Below are 24,082 nucleotides of genomic sequence, written 5' to 3'. Positions count from 1 at the left end.
GGAACCTTCAAAGCAAACCAAAGCTCCTTTCCTTCCCGAGACAGAGTTCTTACTGTTGACCCCGTTAAAAGTCAAGGAACAGGAGCTAGAAACTGTTATTAAGGGTATTTGGATGGAGCCCATAACAAAAAGACAACCACAAGAGGGTGGTTGTCTTTTTGTTGGGACACCAGTACAGGCCTGATGTCCCAGGTGTCCCAGGCCTGTGCTGCGCCCATAACACCTCATAAACAAAACTAATTTTTTTGTGATTACTGTTACTTTAAATCAGTTTTTCTGCACTTGCTTTCAGATTAGAGGATCTTTTAGCGTGATGTCTATCTTCATAAAATAATACAATCTGTAACCCAAAAGTATTTCACTGGCCATCTCATACATAAATTTTAAGGATTTTCTTTTCCATCATTAATCTTTTGATCAGAAAATTCAATCAGATGGTGTATTTTTATTGATCAAACCTTTCTTCACACATTCATCTGTATTCTAAATACAGTTTCATTCATCATGTGGTGATTTGAGGTTTTGTTGTTTCTCAGATGCAATAGACCATAAAAGAATTAGCTTATAAATCTAGTGTGAAAATCTCTTGGTTTGGCTAAAGCCTAGCTTGAGATAAATATATTAGGTTTCTACAGCTCATGAAAATAGATATCAAAGAAAGTATTTACTGCTTTTTGAAATTCAAAAAAATCGAAACTTTAAATACTCATTTTATGGATTAGATATACTGAATTAGTTTCCGTCTAAATGGAAGGCACTAGTTCCTGTGTATATGTATTCATACACAATCCAATTATGTGCAGTCAAAAGCTGCAGCGGGCATTAAAGTAATCTAATACATTGCCTTAAAGTCTGTTTATGCAAAGCAGTAAAGCATTTAGTGGGTTTCAAGCAAAAAACTTTCCACTTTGAATTATGTCAAATTTGAAGCCCTTTTTGTGGTTGTTGAATCCAAGGAAGTCTTTAGTGATTCAATGAAGTGTCTATGATTTAATCCTTGGTGAAATGTTAGTTGGATGCAGTACAGTAGTTTACATAAATTCCTCATGAGCGTGTTCAGTCTTTGACAAATCTTTGCTAGTGGAAGGCTTTATTTTAGCGGTCATTTAAAAGAGTATAAATGTAAATACTGATAGAAACAGCAAAACCAAGACAAAGTGGAAATTATCTTATGGCTTAAGCTACTGGATATGGATTGATTAATTTAAATGCTTTAGTTAATTGTGTAAATCAGGCAGTATAGAACAAAATTTGTCATTGTAATCATGAGTTATATTATATGAACATAAATCTGCACACTTGATGAAGTTAAATAAAACGTTTATTTATATTACTCAAACACGTATACTGACATGCCTTTTCAGGTCATTTTTGTCATCAGTTTATAATCTGAAAATTTCATCCATAAAGTGTGCAAGAGATTAGGTGTGAACTCCAAAAGTGTAGATTTCTAACGTGTAATATTTAAAGCAAAACATCCCCTTTGACTTTTTTATTAGCATACAAAAATCACAACTTAATAAAGACCTCTTTAATGCTCTAGCTTTTTCTTCTTCCCACATTTAGGCAAATAATTGACAGGATGATGAAAATAATGAAATGTGATTTTAGTAGGCACATATTAGTACTTCCCTAGCAAACAAGCATTATTTCAGTAGGTTATGCACATTCTGATTCAAACCCTGTGAAAAATGAGTTCAGCATGGAGTGTGAAGTGCTATGTATTAGATTCACACATAGAATGATTCTGTATCTTCAAGAGTCTGCACTAAAAATCACATTTTGCTGCAATGCACAAAGCCATAAACTGTCTAAAAGTTCAGCGAACATACATCACTTTGGAAAACCATTTATAAACCTGTCAGCACACACATACCAACCTCAGCCTGACTTTCCTTACCATTGTTATTTGGGGTTCTTGCTGTACAGCGCCATCAACAAAAAAATAAGCTAAGCATAATTTCTTCTTTTAAACGCATGAACTAAGAGAGGGAGGTTCTACTTACTAATACAGCATTTACTGCACGTGAATCAAAGTCTAGTTGTATTGCAACACTGTGGGATCAAAGGTCATATACTGTAAGAACTACTGTAAGAAGTACAAGAAAATATTGTAAGCATTTGATAACATCTCTGGTAATGCCCGAGGTAGAACACATTACCAAAAGGATTTGCTTAAGAAGAAAGAAAGAAATAAATAAAGAAAGAACTCTTTATTTGTCATTGCAATTGTACATTCTAATGAAATTTGTCTTCTGCATTTAACCCACCCCTTAGGGACCAGTGGGCAGCTATCAAAGCACCCGGGGAGCAATCTTGCGGCTAAGGGTCTAGCTCGGCGGACTGTATGTATTGCATGTGGGGGCACTAGAGGAGCAGGACAGGGGTATGGGTCCACAGTTGGTCGAGACATGCAGTCGACCAATTTTGTTTTACACTGCCTCTCCTGATTATTGTGAGCAGCTGCACCTGCGGCAACTCATTAACCTTATCTCATTCACCTGTTTACCTTACCAAGTTGCTGACCAAGTTCTGATTTTTCTGGATTTCCCTTTCTCCCCATATTCTCGTTGGCCACCTCATCGGCTCTCTGTTATCTGGACATGACCTGGGGTCTCATTTATGAAACTTTGTGTATAATCTATACTAAATGTGTACGTACACCCGAAAAAAGAAAACGGCATACGCACAAAAAAATTCTGATTTATAAAACCATAGATGCACCTCATGGATGTTTATGTGTATTAAAAATGGGTCAGCTGATTATTTGTTTATAGTGAAATGGCAAGCACGGAGAAAAGTCAAAGAAACCGTGATTATATTTTAAAATCAGTGGTAAAAGTACATATGTTGCCCACATTAAGATAACTTATTTAAAAGTAGACTTGATTGCTGTGTTAAATGTCAGATGAAAGTTGTGCTCCGTGTTGAAATTCCTCTGTGGCTGTGCGTTCAGCACGACATTTAGAGGAGGGAGGGAGACAGGGAGGAATGGAATGAGAGGTTTCCCCTGTAATGATAATGACCCCCAACACATACACACACAACCCACCCAAGAAAAATAAACACTTATTTTTTAACGTGTCCTGTCTGGCAGTGTAGCATAAAGAATTGCTGTCTTAATGCCAAAGAGAGCCCAACAGATTTTACTTTCACAAGTGGGGCATTACAGCTTTCTCCATAGTGATCCACTTGATTTATGTATGCAAGAAGCTTTATTAGATTTTATTCTGGGACTATTTCATGTTCAATGGACACAAAAACAGGAATGTAGAAGACAAAAAAGAAGAGACAAAGATGAGACAAAAGTCTAAAAGGGAGAAATGTTCAAAAAAGAGGAAAGGAAAAGGAGAGAGCAATATAACATCCACTGACTCTGCTTCTTTACCTGCAAATATATATATGTATAAATATAAAACAGCAAAACCAACTGATGAAGTATTACAGGTACAAACAACCAACTGCTTGATACAATCATTGAAGAATACACGGCATCATTTAATACGAAACGTATAAAGTGACAGCTAAAGCTAATAATAGGACGATCTGCTGTGACGAGCACGTGGGCTTTGCCGGCAGCCAGCTACGCAAGAGCAGATCCAGCTCAGAGACCAGAGGTCCAGGGTAGCCCCGCACCCCTGTGGGGCCCAAGCAGAGTCAGCCGTCAGGAGTGAGCTGGCGTACAACCGAGCACCCAGCCCCGGAAATCAAGGACCACCAACGCACCAGTGGGCCAAGCCAACAGAAACAGAAAACCAGGTACACAGTCACACGTTCCCCCAAAAGCCAATCATTTTGTTTTTTGTTATTGAACCCAACTTTTGCATGGAAAGTGACATAAACACATTCCGGGCCCCGTTTTGTGCCCATGCAAGCTTTATAAATGAGACCTCTGGACTGTTTTCACAATCACAAACCTTTGCCAAGCCTATTGGATCTGTCTGCCTGCCTTGCGGACCAGTTTCAAGCTTCAGCCCTGTCTGCCTGTTCCACTCTCAGTTCTGCCAGACTCCAGCAGAGATCTTGGCTTTCTGCACTAGCGTTTTGTTAGTTTACTGTTTTGATGAACATTTTAAAACGCAACACTATGTCTGGCTCACATATTGGGTTCTCTGCCTGTCAGCACTTAACACCCTGTGCTTATTGAGATGACTGTCAAACATGTATCAAGCAAACAATGTAGGCTTCACTTGTGAAACATCTTGTCTGAGGGAAATGCATAAAAAAGTGCATAAATTGTGCTAAGCTGAACTATTGTGCTTCAATATCAACACTATATTCAACTTCATGTTAAGCCTCACAAGGTTGCAAAATGCTGAGCTGGATGAGACAAATTGTTTTCCCTCATCTCAGTTTCTGTCACTTATATGCTTTCAAAACTAGAATGTCTGTCCCTCTTATTTATAACTCTCAAAGATATGGCTAAACATGTTCCTTTGGAGGATGCAGAGTATGATAGGCTTTATCATGATTATAATTTTTGGCAGTTTTAATGCAATAGACACACGATGTACCAACTCAACACTTTGCCTGCAATGGTAAAAGTTTTTTTTTCCCCCCACTAAATTGACTTGTTTACTTGAAGTGAATGTGTGTCTTTTTTTTGGATTTTTTTTAAATTCCAAGATAAAATGTTAGCAATCATATAAAACAGCTTAACCACATACTTATAAGACCCATAGTTAGTTCATACCTCACCTTTCTAAAACAATAGCCAACTGCATCGATAGCCAATAAAGCATTCTTTAAAAAGCATAGGAATGTCCTTGCTGAAAAAAACAAAACAAAAATATGTTTAGTGTTGGCTGCCATTAAGTCTTTTTTTTAAGCTTGAACAGAACCCAATTCCAATATTCCAATACACCTGGCTTTATTTTTTATTAGAAAAATAATGGCCCAATATCAGAGTTAATCAGGGCCAAATGAAAAAAGTAGTGGAGTGAGACTGAAGGAATTGTCTTTCTTTCTCTCTCTTGCACCACTGACAGTCCTCTGTTAAAATTTTCCAACCTTTTTCTCCTGATTTTTTCTGAGTTTCTTATTTCATTTTCCATTCCCAGCTTCCACAGCCCCCATTTGTTTTTTCTCTCTGTGTTTTTTAATCCCAGTGTTCCTCCTTATGGCCCTTTCCCTTTCTCTCATATCTTTTTTTCCTCTGTGTCTGTTCTCTCTACCTCTCTCTTCTTGACATCTTTTCCTGTTTTCTTCCCTGGGGATTGCCTGCTTGAAATTCCACTTGTGTGTTGGAGCGGCAGAATGGATTAGAGCATGGACAGGCCCCACAAACCACCCTGATCTACAGGACAGCTTTTCAATCACCTCTCCAATGCAGTTCCACCTATATAAATACAACTACAGGGAGAAGGCTGCTGAGAAAGTGGAAAAAAGTGAAAATAAAAGTGGGACAAAAAAAATTAGGAAAGGATAAATGTATGGTTACATGATTATTCATTGCTGTTGTGCAAACAGGATGAAATATTCTTGCCCCTCTGAGTTACATTTCACACGTCTGTTTTTTTTTACCACAGAGTCCGGAGTCCATCTCTGTGGGAGAACAATGGCTCATTTGCACCTGTAATAGCCAGCAGCAGTTTGCACTTCACAATAGATGGCCTGCACGAGTGTTTGATTTAGTGTCTGTCTCCATGTGTTTGTACTTTGTTGTACCTTGATACTCAGGACTTTCACATCTACAGAAAATTGCAGATCCTTTTTTTTATTGGATCAATACGGTGATCTTCCAAGGCTGACATTGTGGGGGAGGGGGGGAAGGGGCATTGTAAAAAGGCTACAAATGAACAAATCAGAGTGTTTAGTCCGTTGCACTCTCCTCAGGTACTTGGAGGGTATTGATTCCTTGTGCCTCATCAAACTGTTTTGTTGCAAAAGTGACACTTGGGCAGTGATCACCTTGGAAGGGAGAGGTAATATGATAGAGTGAAATTGTTTCCTAACAAAGTAACTAATGACTAATACAAAAATGCCAATCCTGTGTTTGTGTAATCTGCGGAAAGTCATTATTCCCGTTGATATATATATATATATATATATATATATATATATATATATATATATATATATATATATATATATATATATATATATATGTCCACATTACTTTTGTTAATTTGATGTTTTTATAATTAAAGAAAAAATACATTTGATATTAAGAGTGAAAACATTGTTCTATTTTTTAAAGAACCAATATAATATAATTTTAGGATATGTTGATTCAATACAACTAAAAATAATTCAGGTTACGTAGGGGTTAGTGATAAATCCATTAGGCATCTGCCAGTGGTGCAAAATGCTGCAGAATTTATTTTAACTGGCATAAAAAAGCCTGAGCACATAATCTCCATTTTGACTTCACTCTGCTGGCTACATGTACTTTTTAGAATCATTTTAAAGTTATTTAACTTGCTTTTAGATTTCTTAACATCCCACCCACCCAATCTCTTTGAGCTGCAACAGCCATATGTAGCTGCCCAATCTCATAGGTCTGCCCACCGGTAGCTCCTCAACATGCCTAAAAGAAAAGGTACATTTAGAGTTTGCTGTGCTTTCATGGCAACTTTTCTTAATGACTTCATGAATAATCTTATAACACTCTTTTTTTTGCTACAGCCTTTGGCACATTTTAGGAGTTTTACTTTATTTTTAACATCTTTATCTTACTGTTATTCTTTTTTCACTTTATGTCACTTGCATATGTATCACACTTTGTGAACCTTGGTTTATCTCAAATTGATTTATGTGTATTTTTGTATTTGTCTTTATTTATTTATAAAAGGGACAATGCATATTAATGAATGCAAGGTAAATATGCAAGATCATAGCCAGTGCTAATTTCCATTTCTAGTCTCTCGGGAAGCAGAGCCACCCTCAACAGAACAACAAATGCAATAACAAACAAAACAATACAGTACAATACCAAGAACAACAGACAACCTTAAGATCAAAAAGATTATTAAATACACCATGACCTCACATTGTCTAAATGAGTTATTCAATACTGTGCATTAAAAGGTTGAAAACTAATAGAATTCATATTTCTGGTTATTACTACCACCACATTTAAGCTTCCTTATTGTGTTTATAAGCATGTTATTTGCTAAGGTGGTAAAAGCATAAAGGATTTAGGTGATTTGAAGAACTGCAGTGCTTTCCCCAAGAATTTGGCAGATGTTTATATCTAAATAAGCAAAAACAAAAAGGCACTGAACAACTCACCTCACAGCAAGCGGAGGATTTAGATTTGCTTTGAGTTATGTTTAAGAAAACAGGAATAGGTTTACAAATTAGGAATGCAAAAGAAACTAACATATTAAAAAAAACGTAGAAAATAAGAATTCTGTCCTTGTGTGGTGGTTTTATTTTTATTGAGGGAAAGCATTCCAAAACAGATTTCACAAATTAAAGTTGGTCTTTAAATAATCTATGATTTATGCTGAATAATTCAGTTCTCATGATGGTATACTGCTATTTATATACTTGTCTTCACCAATTTCTTGTTGTTATGGCAAAATTATCAAAATAAATTTTTTTGCATTTTTATTATGGTGTGATGGTACCATCAATCCCAAATTATATTTTATGAGTCTCTGCTCATTATAGAATAATCCAGTTCAGCTTTGACCTGTCTATATATTCCAGATTTGTCATGTTTTAGGCTTTTTGTTTGTTTTACTTTGGACATTTCTGGATTTTCCTGTCAGCTTGTCACCTCTCAGCCACTATCCGATCAGCTCAGTCTCACTCCAGCCACCACCCTACTCTAGATCATTTCCAACTGTTGCCAGTAATTAGATTCAACTCTGGTCACCTGTTCACCAGCCAACTTATACCAGCCTCAGCCAACTCATCCCTGCCAGAATGTCTCTCTTCATTGCGTCTTGTGTTCCAGTTTTGATGTGCCCTGTGTCTACTGTGATCCTGTGGCTCAGAAAGCTGGACTTTTCAGTTAAAGTTGCCTGTGTGTGTCTGCGTGCTGCAGTTCTGCCTCTTTCCCCGTGAGTACCAGCCGCTTGCTCTGCCTGTTCTGGTGGTTACCCGGTCTACATCGCTTGATCTGATCTCTCCCTACCTGCATCATCTGGTCTCCTGCTCATCCCTGCCTGCCTACACCTACTGCCATTACCCATCTGCTCAAGTCTGGTTCTACTCATCTGTCTCACCCACCACTATTCATCCTTCTCAATAAACCTTTTAAATGTATCTCTAAGTCTGGCTGAATATTGGGTTCACCAGCCGAATCCCTGACAATATTTTTGACTAAAGAAGACAAAAGATTTCAGATTCTTTAAAAATAGTAAAAAGTGGCCAATAAATGTGGCTCAAATGTGTGTGTGTTTTTTTTTTCTTTTTTACAGCGCTAATATAGTACTTTAATGTTGTAGATGTTCTGATTCTTGAGTGTTGGTTTTCACTTGTTTGCTCATTATCTCCCTTTTGTTAAAGGGGAACTCACCCCCAAATCAACTTTTTTGCCAATAAATTTTAAACATGGTTGTCTTATAGTACTGTCTACATATCCTGGTCATTGTTTTGAAAAATGAATGCATGGTTGTTGGAATCCTGCTTTTGTGGCTAAACTCGTCCTAGGGTTAAACGGTGGTCTTGCATTACATTTCAAATTAACATTGCTTTTGGTTGACCTGAGTAATTCTGATATAGTGATGTAGGTAGCTCTGCCACTGAGTTATAAAAGCAGCTCCATCTTTTTAAAAAAAAGCTTCATCTTGTGCCTCCATAGTGAGCACTGTTGCTCTTTTCAAACATTCTAGTGACTTTTTTTTCTTCAGAGAAAGCGACTAGAAACAAATCTACCAACTTTTTATGTGTTATTGGCAAATTTCCGTGAAAGCAACCAATTGGTCTGCTGTTGTCTTGAGGCAGCCAGGAAGGGGCTAGTGTGAGACCGTGGCAAAGTTGGTATTTGGTTGGTTATTGGATATTCGCGTGCCGTGCCGTGGCTTCAACAGCTAGCCAGTGGACAGAGAGCAGCAGCCTCAGATCAGCCTTCCCATATCGGTTCGAACAGGTGGCAGATGCCGCTGAAGCCACAGAGCACAAATATCCACTGTCCAACCTAGGAACTACCTTTCCAGCTGTTGCTGTGAACTTCCCACTCTGCCTTCTCTCGTACTGAAACCTGCTTGCAGTAAGAGCAAAGAGAAGATCAACCATGCTTCGTGTCCACATTGCAAAGTGATCATGATGCACAAAGCTGCCGGTGATCCCACCTGGATTACAAAGCAGAAAACATATCTAATGTATAACTGGACTGATCCTGTCCTCCACTGTCTCAGCAGGGCTGGTTTTGGGCTTCACTGAGACAGAGCCTTGAGCCAGCGGCTCAAACTGATAAGACTCTTGCCCGTTGGGCTCCACAAAGGCAACTTCAACATCCGGGGACAAAGGGGGTCAAAAATCCTCCACCTCAAAAGACCGAACCATGTTTTATCTACCTCTGCTCACTCTCCACAATTCAATATGGCAAATCAGGCTAATAGCTGCTTTCCCCCCCATGCTTCACACAACCCCCTCCCGTTCCCACGTATCCTCGCCCACTTTGAGTTTTTTCAAATTTCTCTGGGGGCAGAAATATGCTTTCACATGGGGTGAGTTACAACTTTAAGTTTTATAAGTAATTGCCGTATTCTGTTCATTTCTCGATTATTTTATTATTACCTCTGAAGTGTTGCCATATTAGTTTATTCCAATACATTTTATTTTTTAGTTTATTCTTGTGTTTAGTTCACTGTGTATATTATGCTATTCCTCTTAGGTTAGTATTTGTCTTTCCCCCTTGGTTAGGTGTTTCTTTTGTATATTAGTTCAGCTCCTCTGTGTTAATTAGTCTCGTTCCCTCAGCTTACCATCTGATTCAGCTGCTCCTCGTTAGTGTGAATGCCTACAGTTTTTTTTAAATATGTATTCTTATTCTTCTAGTTATCTTGTGATTATCACACTAGCTTCCAGTGTCATTCTCCACACTTTCCTCAGTTAGTAAATTCTCTGATGGCCATTCTTTCCTGCTGAATTGTTCTGTTACATCCCATTTTCTCCCATCCCTTTTCGTGTTGATCTGCCTGTGACATTGTCGTTGTTCCTCGTCCTTTTTTTTGTTGTCCTTCCTGTCCTGTAAGTTTGTATCTGTTCATATTTAATAAATATCTGCATATTCATCAAATGTTCCAGTCTGAACTTGGTTTATGATCCACAACAACACATTATGGTAGTTGGTCTCCCTGATTGAAGGAATTTCTGCAAGTAAAGCCATAATACCCAAATTAACATTATTGCACAACAATAACTTTTTACTTAGACTACAATTTAAAATTATCTAAGCTAAGACAATTTTGTTTTTAGTGTCATTTCTAGTGTCATAAGTTTGCCCCTCCTATGACCTTTATATATTTCAGCTTTTTGTGGAAATGGAGATCATTTTTTTTCTTTAATGGAACAAGCATATAGAGTGGTTCTGGAGAAAGCAAAAATAATAAAATAAATGAAACACCTATGTAAATGTATTTTCTTCAAAATGCCATTGCTGCTGTTTTCTTTGATATGTTTGCTGAAGTTTTCACACTTCACTTGTTCTGTCTTTAAAACATAAATTATCCTCGACGGTTTCACAAAATTGCACCTTTTGGCACATGTGAGTGCTCGCATACACGCAACCCCAAACAGAAATACATTTTGTCACTGTGATCCCTTTGAGCAAGTCATTTTCTATGTAGCTCCACAGGACAATAAGTAAAAACATGTGGTTACAAACCTATTGAGTTGGGGAAGACTTAAGCTCAACTGCATGGGTAAACATAACAATACACTAGTTTATTGTGAGCGTATGTGTTGTCATTGACTTTTAAAGACATCTCTGAGCTTAGCTAGTAACAAAGGTTTTATGTAACCCATTAGCTCTTAGTGATTATCTGTAAAATGCTTGCTTACTTTTAAACACAATACATGAGGTATATTATTTATTCCCTACACAAATTTGCAAAAGTAGAAATTAAATATACAAACCAATGGCATAACAGCACTTGGAAGAGAATGATAAGAATGTTAGAGTATCCCCTGAGTGGGTGGATGGAACAAATGGATATTGCAGATATGGGCTGAAAAGTCACCTTAAGATTGACACAGGTAAGTGGTACTCGTACAGGAATGGTGCCGTGTCAATTAAGGTGCACAGAGGACTACTGTCTGTCTGTGAGAAGCTCATTAACACCAAGGTCAGTTTCATCAGGGTCGCAAACTGCAATTATTCTTATATTCCCAGCAAGTCTGGAAATAAAGAGGGGGCATTGACAATGCATCTGCTAACCTTAGGAATGGATGCAGATGCTAAATTGCAAATGTATACTGTTCATATTTAGATAAATAAAACATTCTCATACAAACTACTACTTCCAGCTTTTCCACAGACCCACAAATTAACACACAATGAGTCAACTGTTTTTTAAGAATAAATATATAATCTTTAATGCAGAGCAGCTAGCAGGTTTCTTTTTAAAATTAATATTTGTGTTTCTGTGTGACAATTTCAGAAATCTATTTTATGGTTAAAGGAATTTTAAATGACTGGATAACTACAGATACACTAGTACCATGACAACTTCATGAATTGATAGGAAAAGAGAAATAGATATTTGGTCTTCATGTTCATTCCTTCCAAATGTTTCTACATTTTACATCTCACTAAAGGCAGTCTGGATGGCTGGATGGATGGATGGGGGGAAAGTGGAGCACATTGCTAACCCACCAGCCAATGCTATGCAGTGACCTGATAAATAACAAGAATGATTTTATAAAATAAAATATGAAAGTGAAACATTGCATATGTTGGAGGATGTGCTCTGCTGCCTCTATGAATTGTCATGAAGGGGGATGGACTGATTGTCCATATTTGACCTCATGTCTCTCACTGCATTAAACATGTCTGGTAGCTATCAAAATGAAATCATTGGAAAGATCCTGGGGACTCTTTTTTTATTCCAGTTCTCATTCATGGGTTAGTGGATCCAGCTGCCATCTACAGCACTGATGACTCTATCTTGGTAGATCAAGCCATAGCATAGTAACAGCTACCATAATTTTACCTCTCATGTTAATGAATCCAAATGTCCTTATAAGAGACATCACAACCCAGACAATGTAACTACCACTCTTGTGGCCTAGGCCTAGCACTCTGCTCAGTTGTCAAGAGATAAAAGACAAAAAGCCTCTTGTTACCTTGTATAAGAGGATGGGTACAGCACAATATGTTTGCAAGAGACAGACCCTTAAAAAAAAGTCACCTGTCTCCAACTCGTTGCTCTATTTGCTCTCTCTCTAAACTGCCATTCAACCTCCTTTCTTCTTCTTCTGTTTGAACTACTGTTGTCATTCTTTGGATATTCCCCAGCAGTCTTTGCCAGCAGACTGCCGTTCCACTTGTTTATCCCTTTCTCTTTCAATAAGCCATTGTGGGGGAGAGATTCAAACTGCAGTTGACATTACAGCCAAATCTACTTTACTCCAGATTCCAACAGGCATACAAGACTTTGTTGCTGTCTTACTTTAAAAAAAGGTACAGACACTTAAACAAACACAGCCTAGTAGCAGTAAGCACAAACTTATGCTAAATTAATCATCACAAAGCAAAGTGGTAAGTATCATCTCTTGCGTAGCCAGTATGTTTCGTTAATGGCTTATTCCATGAAAAAACAGCTTGAAAGGCACAATCTTTGGTTACAAAACTAATGTAAGGAGATTTAATTTAATTGAGATTTCTTACATTGTACTGCCAAGTATTGTCTTTAATTATGGCCTTCCGTGCAATGTATGCATGTGCATCACTGTTACATAAAATATCAGATATTGCTGCAATGGCCCAGCAGTAATATTGCAATATGTCACACTATCCAAATGCTTTGATCAGATTCACTTACTGTCTGATTAATTTGCCTAGGCGCCCTGGGCACCCTCAGAGCAATATCATTTAATTACAAGATAGCCATTTGACTTTTTACATAAAAAAACAAAAGGTGATACGGAAAAGTAATAGTCTATAGTCTTGAAGCAACAAAATACTGAATTCCACAGCAATGCTTCTAGTTAATATGCAATCAGGATGAAAGTAACTCAAAAGCAACATATACTTTAAGACCTGGTAGGACTTGATTTTCCGGAAATGTCCCTTTATTTCCTAATGTTTAGACCAACATTTGCATGTTCCATACAAAGGCATACATGGTGCTAACCTGACAACAGCCAGCTGCATGTATCGCTCCGCCTAGCTCCACTCACATACATCTGGGACACGGCTCATTGAAAATGATTTCCCCAACCAAATTTTTGGTCTGGCCAATCAGGACGCAGGGCGGGTGTTTCATGGATGTGACGTAGTGGAGAAGCCACCGTGAGATTCCAACAACAATGGCGGCTCGCATCGAGGAAGCAAGCGTTAGCATTGATGCTGCTATTTCTTCCGTGTTGTCCAATCTACCTGATATTGTTTCATTAAAAGAACATCAGAGAACGGCTCGGGCGGTCAGCCCGGGATCGACTCCGACCCGCGGCGCTTTGCCGGCTGTCTTCCCCCCTCTTCTTAGCGCCTCGGCTCGCGGAGCGGGGGGGGTGGGGGGGGCGGGTGGACGACACGTTTTCCGCGGACCGGCTCGCGGAGCGGGGGGGTGGACGACACGTTTTCCGCGGCCGCCTCGCCAAGATAGCGCTGCGGGAAACCCTGCACTACAGCCGCAAACACATAAAAAAAAAATAAAAGTTTTTTTTTTTTCCGCGTCGGTCTCATCAGCGTCACGGGTTAGCTTCGGTGTGAGTGGTTGAAATAGCACGTTGATAAAGATGACAGACAAGTGGCTTATCCAATCATATGCAAGAAGTTTTGATAAGGCCCAGCCTTCAGTAAAGGCAATGCCTATGGCCGTGTCCCAGATGTATGTGAGTGGAGCTAGGCGGAGCGATACATGCAGCTGGCTGTTGTCAGGTTAACATGGTGCAACAGAGAACTGTATGACTGTATTGCTTGGTTTTAACTCCTACCATGCACCTTATTTCTAAACATTTATCCCTTTTTATAAACATTGTTGCCGTGATTTCCAGTGGTAGCAGAGCCAATATCTTACTCTTCAAACTGCTCATCCTATGCTAAGCTCCCCATCAAAGGCAGGTTTAAGAAGGCCAGCATGAGCTACTGATCTTTGTCAACTTGTCCATCTTCAATCAAGGTGTCAACTTGTCCATCTTCAATCAAGGTGTTTAGGTAAATCTTACGCTGCCACTCAAGTAAAATCAAATGCTTGACAGCCCTCCGCTGGTTACTTTGGGGAAATCCAGAATTTTTTGACTCCTCTGACCCCTTGGGATCATACAGTACTCCTGTCCAAGAAATCAATACAAACTGCAATAATCCACTCTGTCAATTTCCAGAAACATTCACTTGATTGTGTGACCGTATCTGCCTATCAACCTCTTATCTCACAAAACAAGTGTCTAGAGTATCTGCTATTTTGAAGGCATCTGTGTTTTGACTTTTATATAAAGTTCATGAAATCGTTTTTCTCGAACCTTACTAGTTTTGGTTTGGCTCCAGCATCAAGGTCATGTTAAGACCAAATTAAATAATTATCCCATAAAGGGTTGTCAGTGTAGAGTATAACAAAAAAAATAACAAGACTGTAATTTTTATATGTATCATTACATGCTAGTGTAAATTAAAGGACTTCATTTTTTTGTTGGTATTTGCATTTACAGTAGAAGATTTGGAAAAAAAAAATGTCTGACGCATTTCTGTAGGAATTCCTTTTAAAACGACACCATCTTTTTGAAGGTAGTTAATTTCTTAGAGGTACGGGCATATTTGGTAAGGTATTGCTGTGCATACTGGCAGTCTCTTTTTCTGTAGTTAATGTTTTGTTTTATATGAGGATATATTTTTGAGCATCAATCATTCTCACCTCAATTTATTTCTAATGATTCCATTATTTTGTTGCACCCTTTTCCAATCCTGCTCCACAGGCACATTGCCAAATGTCACTCTGCTTTTAAATGAAACACCAATTGTTTTCATGTTTATTCAGAATCCATGGGTCAGTAGCTTCCAACAGTATAATCTGCTGTTTCTTCCAAGGACAATTTTGGGGATATCATGAATAAAAATTATCTTTATAATATTGCAGTGAAAGGACCCATGGCAACTATGAATACCATTAAACCCTGATCACAGCCTGTTAGCGTCACATTTATATGGCCAGAGTGACAGTATAGTATCTGCATGAGCAACTCCAGAGGCTGGCTGTTTACACTCGCTTTGTCATTAGGTCCTTCATACACTGTTATTGCTTCAGTTTTTTATTCTAGCCAATTATAATTCAGGCCATTTAAATAAACTTTAATATACACTTCATACAAAGGATGTATCCTACTTGTGTATTATGTTTAAGATAAATTATGAAAACGGAAAAAAAGTGAGAGACTATCAATATGTCTTTGTCTCTTTTGTGTGAGACAAGCTTCATGGAACAGCCACAGAAACTTGCCTGCCATCAATACCCTTGACCTAAAAAATGAAACTTCCCATTGGAATTGAGAAATAAGACTGAAATAAATTACACTTATCTGGAAAAAAAAAACATGTTGGGTGATCAAATTTAGTATTTTCCTTTAACTTTGGGATAAGGACATGACTTTACCCCTAATATCAGCATGTTTCAAGGGATTGCTCCACTGACGTGTGCAAGCAATGGAGTTACACAGGTCCTCATGCCCTGAAAATTGCTTGTACATTGTTGCATTATATACATTTTGACATTCCAGTTGAGTTAATTTGAGAGCAGGGGTCTCATTTATAAAACTTTGCATAGAATCCATACTAAAAGTATATGTACGGCAAGAAAAAAAAAAGGCGTACGCCAGGCCAAACAAAATGCTCTACGGCAACAAAAAATTCTGATTTATAAAAGCATGCGCACACACACCAGCACACAATTTCACTTTATAGATCACATCTGTACCTAAATGTTTGCGCACCAGGTTCCACCTCATGTTCAGCTATCTACACGCCCAGATTCAACCATAAATGGTCAATGCAAAGCACCTCATGAAAAGCTGTGTATTAAAAACTGGTCAGCTAATCTTTTTGTTCCCATGGTGAAATTATAACCACAGAGAAAATGTGGTTATAACTGGGTAAAAAAAAATCACAGAGAGGAGCTTATTAAATGTGTAAATCAGAGTTAGAAGCTCAGATGTTGTCCACATTAAAAAAGCTTGTTAAAAAGTGAACTTGCAGTTTTAAGCAGCGTATCACAGGCTCACACCAAGCTCCATGTTGAAACTCCTCAGAGGCTGTGCTTTCAGATTGACAATCTGAGAAAGGGAGGGAGACCAAGAGGACTCAGAGGTTTCCCCCCAGGTGATAAAGAATCCCCCCCACCCCAAAAAAAAACAACTACAAAAAGCTGTTAAGAAGCTGACGGGACAGTTGGCTGAGCGCTGCACGGTGAGCACACACTTTCTCTGCGCTCAGGGCTTTGCACCCAGAAACTGTTCCCTGTAGATTATAGTGGATTGCAATGCTTGGAGTCTAAAGCGGCATTTCAGCCAAAATCTTTGATCGCTGAAACAACGTTCACTCTCATTTACAAGGTTGTCCACCAATGCCAATGCATCCCCCCCCCCCCCCCCCCCCCACTTAGCATTACGTACAACTGCATTTGTCTGTTTCCAGCAGTTAAACTCATTGCTGCACACAAGTCATTCTGGTGATCCTTGGGGAGAGAGATGTGATGGTAGAAAGCACAGATTAAATGTTGAGCAGACTTTTATTTCAGATTTCAGAAGGCTTAATGGTTTTTATTTATTTGAAGAGGGCTTATGTGTAGTTATGTGTCATCGCCAGCATGAATAACACTGTGGTTTTGAAAGCTTTTAATGAAGTCGATCTATGATTAAAGTCTGATATGGAGTGACATTGAATGTCTGAGAGGAATCATCATGCAGTCTGGCTACAATTCACCACTTTACCATTCGCGTTGCCAATTTCCTGTCTCCAAAATGAGCGTACGCCTGGATTCTTCTATGAGGAACGCACAATTTCCCTTCAAGTTTTTTTATTATACATCCCAATGTTTGCGTACACAAGTTTCAGGTCCCATTTTGTGCAAGCGCAAGCTCTATAAATGAGACCCCAGAACTTGTATTACTTATTGGTTGGAGAATAAAATACAAACACAGGTCATTTCTGTTGATATGATTTGAAAGAAATCTTGCAAAAAGTGCTAAGTAACTTTGTCATCTGGGGTGTGACTGGGCATTTTCAGTGGCAGCACCTCGACTTTGGAACCAACTTCGATTAATATCAAGTAGATCAAGTAGTATGGTGGCATTCTATCTAGGGTTTTTATGTGCCTGCTGTCTGCTTTTATGGTTGTATGTTTTTATATATTATGATTTTACTGTTAAAAAATTTGATCACCTTAGCTGGTTGTTTTAAAGCACTATTTAAATCGCTGTTTGCAACAACTCTTTTACATACTTTAAATTATTCCTACTTAAAACACTTTAATGTGATTTATCATCTTTTTTATGAACTTTAAGTTCTTTCTTTTATAAAGTTATGAAGTTAAAATAACAGGTTTGCTGAGGACAACCAATGATGTCAAATGAAGCATAATTTCATTAAATACATTTTTTTTCGCGATGGGTAATAATTAGCTTTACATGCCATTTAATCTCTGCATTTGTTCCCCCTGAAACTGTGCAAATCCTACCATTTACCAAATACTGGCAAACAGAAACACACACTCACACCCAGAGCAGCAGGCCATTACAGTTTACACCAACAGGGGAGCAATTGGGGGATTCGTTGACTTGCTTGAGGGCAGCTCAGGAACGCCTGAGAATGGAGCAGGACAGCACTCATTGCTCACTGCTCTGGCTAACAATTTTTGCCGTCAGTTATGGAAGTAAACCAGCGACCTTCACGTCCCAGGCTGCCTTTTTAGCCTCCACACCACAGATGCCCCTATGCTGGTGTAACAGTGGTTGGTTGTAACAGTTATGGTCATTTATGTGTTTATGTTGTCTTACACTGATGTGTCTTTTATGATTTTAAAGAGCTGGTTTGAATTATAACCATGTCTGTTTCAGAAGTGCACAGAATGATTAGGTACGGTGATGGTGCAGGGGTAGTGCAGTGGTGTGCACAACCCATGTACAGAGTCCTCGGTCTTCAAGGCGGAAGTCCCAGGTTCAAATCCTGACCCATGGACCTTTGCTGCATGTCTTCTCCCTCTCTCTCGACCCTATTTTCTGTCAGCCTTCTGTCAAATAAAGGCTACTTGTGCCACAAAAATATATATAAAAAAGAGATGTATATACTGATTATGACTTTGCCAAACTTATAGATAGTGGAGGAACTAAGTTGGGTTGGTTTTCTTTTGCAGTCACTTTACAAGCATTGTGTGTTTTTTTCTTTAAAAAAAAAAATCTGATGAATGTTCTAATGTGAAGCATAAACTCTACCTTCTTGTGTTAAGAGTCAGTGAGTATAAATGTGTTTTAAGAAGGAGTTGAGGCCTGTCTAATATAAAGGGGCAGCTGGTTCCACAGTTTAGGAGCTACAACAGAAAACGCCTGATAATCTCTGTGGACCAGCCTGGGCATTGGGACAACTAAACACAAATTAAATAAAATGAAAAAAACAAATACTTGAAAAAACTTGTTGAATTACTGAATTTGGATGAATCTGTGTTTGCAGAACTATGACAAAAAGTATGACCTCAAATTGACAAACTACTTTGTGCACAGAGAAAGCTAAAAGCTTCAGTTGTTGCTTTGTGTGCCTAATAATATTACGGGTTGTGGAAAAAAAATACCATTTTAAAAAGAGTGTTATCAGTTTAACAAAAAGTGTTTGCTTTTGCAAGTAATCTATGATGTTTTGCAAATTGGGTGAATAGTTTTGCGATTTGTGTGAGGAGTTTTGCAAAATTAGCCAAAGAAATCAGAAAAAAAAACTGTAAGCCTTACTGTGTGGCAATAACTCTGAAAAGATATGTGAGAAACGGTAGTAGTTTGTAAATATATCATTGTAAATAAAAACATAAAACAAAAAATACAAATAATGTAAATGTAGGAATATCTTGTTTTTTTGTTAATGATAGAATAATCCACCAGATAAATATCTGAGGGATACCGAGACCAAAGCTGGCGAGAGGTGTCTTAATCTATGACTCTGTTTCTGGAACCCTCAGTGTTTTCAAGAACTAATAAATTTGGCTAGATGTCAAGAAAGAAGAGCTAATCTGTCCAAAGTTTGATGCATACTACAAATTTCCCCAAAATGTTCACTGATTATTAGTATGGCCCACATTGACCTCAGGACTCCATCTTGAATGGCTGAATGTGGCTAAACATGTCACTGGTCAAATCAGGGAGAAGATTTTGACTGCTGTTAGAAAATAAACATTGCGTTACCGTGTAAAGACGTATGCACAAAAACCTGCCATTACAACATCACTGGAGGACCAACAGCAGCATTGGTTTGCACTCTAGACTGCACCCCATTTCCCTTATTTGTGCTATTATGTGTCATTAGGAGGTGTATAAGCAGTTGATAAGCATCTCCCCTGTCAGTCCCCCATTCTCCTGAAGTGTTTTTGAATCAGCTTGATAGGTAATGTGTACAAGTATCTCTAATCCAGCTAAATTCCAGTTAAGGCAAGTTGCAGATTGTTGTCTAATTATACTGCCTGCATAAATTATTAATACGATGAATTTGACTGCTTTAAAACACACAGAGTTGCTCTAGCTGAAACAGAGACGATTATGCATGCTTTTATTACATCTTATCTGGAATATTGTAACAGCCTTTTCATGTGTTTGAAAAAGAAAGATCTTAACCGTCTGCAGTTAGTGCAGAATGTTGCTGCAAGGATTTTAACTAATACACGAAAGAGACAACACATTACTCCAGTTTTAATCTCTTTACATTGGCTACCGGTACATTTTAGAGTTCATTTGAACATTTTAGTCTTTACTTTTGGAGCCCCTTTTGGTCAAGCACCAGCTTATATTCCTAACCTTTTACAGCTGTATTTCCCTTCTTGCAGATTGTCATCCTCCAGCCAAAGGCTATTAATTGTTCCAGAATGTAATTTCAGGACTAGAGGGGATCTGTCTTTTTAGAGCTGTGGTCCCCAGACTGTGGAAGCCATCTTTGCGTTGTCTTGACTATTCATTCAAAAGCAATTGAAGACCTGTTTGTTCAGATTGGCTTTCAACTAGTTTTAAGCAGTATTATGCTATAATATTGCATGTATGCTGTTTTATCTTATTTCTTCCGTTTGTTTTTATTTTGTGTTGTTTTATGGTTGTTTTTTCTGAAGCACTTTGTGATTTTTATCCTGTGAAGTGTGCTATATAAAGTTTACTTACAATCTTTATGTTGTATGTATCATATGAGGGAAATACGAAAAAGTTCACTCCAAACGTTTTTGTGGATGTTTTTTGTGCATAACTTCACCATGATTTTCATCTCTTTCTCCTTTTTCACAGCAGTCAAGGGGGTATGAAGCAAGTTATGTTGATATTTGACCAACATTAAACATGGATATCCCTGATTTCAAACCAAGTAGTATTACATTTTTTTTGTAATTTACTCATCTGGAGTTCTGTACTAAACAGTGTTTCTCAGTAGATTAAAGACCAAACATGTATAATGCATGCTTTTCAGAACCAATCTTTTTATTTTTGCTGCCCTGTATTTGCACACTAGGACTTTGAAGCCAGGGTTTGAATTTCAAATTCTGCCAGACCTCTGGGCAAAAGAGAGATGCCTGATTATCAGACAGGTTTTGGGATGAATTGAGAGCTGCAGAACCAGCGGGGCCATTAGAAGAGGTAAGCTGGGGTATTATGGGTTAGCTGAGCAGTCCAAGACATCCTAGAGGGATCCATGAACTCATTATGTCTGTGTGTGATTACGAAACATATATCTATGTGAATGTTTCTGTGTTGTGTTACTTTTGGCGGAAGGATGAGCATTTTCAGGTGAAGCTGTAAACAGTGTTTGACCTGCGGCATATGAATTTACTTTTGTTAGGTGTAAGATGTGCTGAAAGAAGAGTAGACATTTTTGGCAATTCGCTGACTTGTTCAAACTTTCCTCTGTCAGTTTCAGTGTCGTGGGATTGAATGCACCCATTTTTAGTGTTGTCACGTCATGTCCAACAGCCTGCAAAGAAAATATAATGGCAACAAAAACAGACACCCTACTTTTACTATTTAAATAGTCTTATACAATGTGGACTGACTTTTTGGGACTGACTTAACAACAGTCCCAAAAATGTCCCTCTATCCAAAACAGGCAATGTTCTGAAAGTCAGAAAACAGAAAGTCTTACCTTTAAAGAACTACACAAGGGATTAAGCAGAAGCTTACAAGTTACCTGTTAGGACACATATTTGCTCTGTTGTTCCTTAGTGTCATATCATATAGTCTGGAAACACTGTCCAAATGAGATTTTTTTTTTTTTTTTTTTTTTTTTTTTTTTCTACAATTGTCATTTTCCTTTAATACTAACATATAATAAAATTTTCAAACATTTTGCATTTAAAATCACAGCACCTGTGTAAGCACATAGGCACAATAGGGAGACAAGAAGGCTGGATTCATATTTGTTGGCCAAAAATCCTGAGGAAGCTTTTGTGAGGCTATTTTTAGGAAACAAAACCATCATGATATATCAAGAATAACTGCATAATTTACAAATTGTCCCATTAACAACATATCTATTATGGTTGTGTAGGGTTCAATATTTGTTTTCCTCCTAATGTTGCCTACAACATGATGTTCAGGCTTGTTGGTTCATCTGAGGTCTAATAAGTTTGTTTGTTTGTTTTTCTTCAAGATCAAGGTGCAAAGGACTTTGAGTCCAGATGGTATCACCTACAAGGCACTATTGGCTACTTCTCCATTGGTCCACAGTATATCAGTACTCAGTTGCCTTCTGCCCTTACTATACTACAATGTTCAAAATCAACTGTCCATGATACCATTCTCGCTGTTGCATTTATCACATAAAAAAGAGGATAATGCAAAGTACAGAAAACCGACTCAGGATTTTAAAGATTAGTGTTAATTGAGCCACCTTCAAATGGACAAAACAAAGACCATGGCATTGGTGGTGAATTTTCCTAAGTGCAGAGTGTCATGATTTAGGTTTTTGCTTGCATTGCTCTGGACTAATTAGTTTCCACTCTCCTCAGCAAACGGCCCCTGTCACCTCCCTGTCCACACTTCAGTCTCCAGTCAGCCCAGTCATCTGCCCAGACCATTTCCACCTGCTGTGGAAAAAAGCAAAAGCAAAGGCAGAGACAGAAAAGACTGGCTAACACGGAAACTCCTCTGACTGCATTGTAGCATCAAACACTATACCTGGTCTTGGAACATCAGCATCTGGACAGCCAAATATAAAATACTAGATTATCTCATCAGGAAGGCCAGATGTATCCTGGGATGCCCCTGTGACTCACAGCAAGCAGTAGGAAAAAGAAGGATGTTTGCCAAGCTATCATCTCTGCTGGCAAATGTCTGTCAACCCATGCATAACACTGACTAGTCTGGGAAAACAGCTTTTGTTGGAGGTTGCTACAACCTAAAAGCAGGAGAAGTGCTATAATAAATTGTTTTAACCAGAAGTTGTGAGACAGCTGCTCCCATTAAAATGCTGGAAAAACTAAAGAAACATGGAAAGAACAGTACAGTATTTTCCACCTTGGAAGATGTGCAATGTCTGTTCATACCTCAATAATTATCATTGTGTGCTTTTCACAGTGAATAATTAGTACCACAGTAATACAAGTGTATTTATGTACCCCTTTCTTATTTTGTCAATTCAAAATGCCAGTTTTAGTTGTGAAGAAATATTGCATACCACGGAATGTCTGCTTTCTATTTTGTATCCCTAGTCTCATGGTTTCCTGGAGTGAGCACACATCTTTCCTGCTGAGATAGTATTATTTTGTTGGGGGTGTTGCTTAGGAAATCTTTGACAACTAAAGAATGAATGAGAAATGATTTGAAGGTTAGTACTGTAAGTATGTGACCTGGTATGTGGACATAGGTCAACACTGGCATTTTAGGCATATGAATGACAATTAAAAGCAAATGTCTCATGAAAGACTTTGAATTAGCTCTGTAACATATTGTATTTGTGAATTATTCACAACAATTAGAGCAAGGAACCAAGAGAGCCACAGATATAGCTATGATGACAAATAAGGAAAAAGATACATTTTGTTGGGATGTCTGGTTGAAAACTATCAGACTTGCGTCATGACCCTTCAGTGAATCTTACCTTATGAAAAAAAGCAGTTTTTAATACAGTATTAAAGCAGTAAAATTCAATATTTTACACATAAAAAAGGGTAGAATAGAAAAAGCCTTTACTGTCTCACAGTGGGGAAATTCAAGTGTAACAGCAGCATCAAGATACATTGGTTCACACGAAAGATGAAAAAGTGTTAAAAACATAAAAAAACTAAAGATAATAATATACTGCTAATTATCATAACTTGTACAGTATATTAGTGTATGAATGGTTGCATGCATGACTGTATATAGTGTGAAGCGAATTGGAAGTCCAGGCCACCATATAACATCAAAAATATTGTGTTGTTATCAGAAATAGAAATATACTCACAATCCAAAGGATGTGCAACTAAGAAGGATTTTTATGTATATAATGTGCATGTTTGTTAAATTTTAAAAAGACAACAGACTGTTTACAATACAGTACATCAGTGCAGTGCAGAAAAACAGATGTGCAATAACAGCAGAGATGTTATTTAAAATTTAGTAAGAAAAAGAGTTAATGATTTTGCAAATGCCAGCAGGCATGTAAACGCGTATTTATTTTATTGGGAGCATGATTGTTATAGTCTAACAGCTGCTGGGAGGAAGAATCTCCTATAACACACCTTTGCACACTTAGGATGCAGCAGTCTGTCATTGAAGGAGCTCTGCAGCTCAGCAACAGCTTCATGTATGGGGTGGGAGACATTCT

The sequence above is a fragment of the Fundulus heteroclitus genome, chromosome 2 (assembly GCF_011125445.2).
Source record: "Fundulus heteroclitus isolate FHET01 chromosome 2, MU-UCD_Fhet_4.1, whole genome shotgun sequence".
Classification (NCBI taxonomy): Eukaryota; Metazoa; Chordata; class Actinopteri; order Cyprinodontiformes; family Fundulidae; genus Fundulus; species Fundulus heteroclitus.
The sequence above is the reverse complement of the archived record's forward strand: the minus strand, read 5'-3'. Positions refer to the sequence as shown.